The sequence below is a fragment of the Eimeria mitis genome, genomic scaffold (genome assembly GCF_000499745.2).
Source record: "Eimeria mitis Houghton genomic scaffold, Emh_scaff3730, whole genome shotgun sequence".
Lineage (NCBI taxonomy): Eukaryota > Apicomplexa > Conoidasida > Eucoccidiorida > Eimeriidae > Eimeria > Eimeria mitis.
In genome coordinates this window covers 2,989-3,537 of record NW_013572071.1, presented here as the reverse complement: position 1 = coordinate 3,537, position 549 = coordinate 2,989, and positions in this window count along the sequence as shown.

The following is a 549-nucleotide window of genomic DNA, read 5'->3' as shown; positions in this document are numbered from 1 at the left end:
CCCTGTGTGTTGGGTTTTTTCGCTGGGGCGGCGCCATGGACCGGCAGCAGCAGCAGCAGCAGCAGCAGCAGCAGCAGCAACAGCAGTGGGTTTCAGGGTGTTATGAGGGCATCTCCTCATCTTCCTTATGTACCAGCATCAGCAGCTGCTAGTACTGATTTATTCTCTATGGGGTCGTGGCTAGCTGACCCTTTCGGTGCAGCTAGCCACCAGCTAGCTAGCTATCCAAGCACCCTCTTTGGTTTAGGGTTTAGCGACAGCAGCAGACTGATGAGGCCCCATGTGGGGCCCCCCGCAGAGCTGGTGGGGGCCCAGGCTCCCCCTTCTGCATGGATACCACCGCTCCCTTCTGCTGCTGCTGCTGCTGCTGCTGCTGCTGCTGCTGCTGCTGTTCCTGTGGGCTCTACAGTGCAGCAGCAACGGCAGCAACCGCAGCAAGAGAGAGACCTTGCTGCAGCAGTAACGAAGATAAGTAAAACCCTAGAAGCTGCTCCGGTGTATATACACCCCAGAGCTAGACATTCTCTTTATTTGATTTCTGCTGCACTG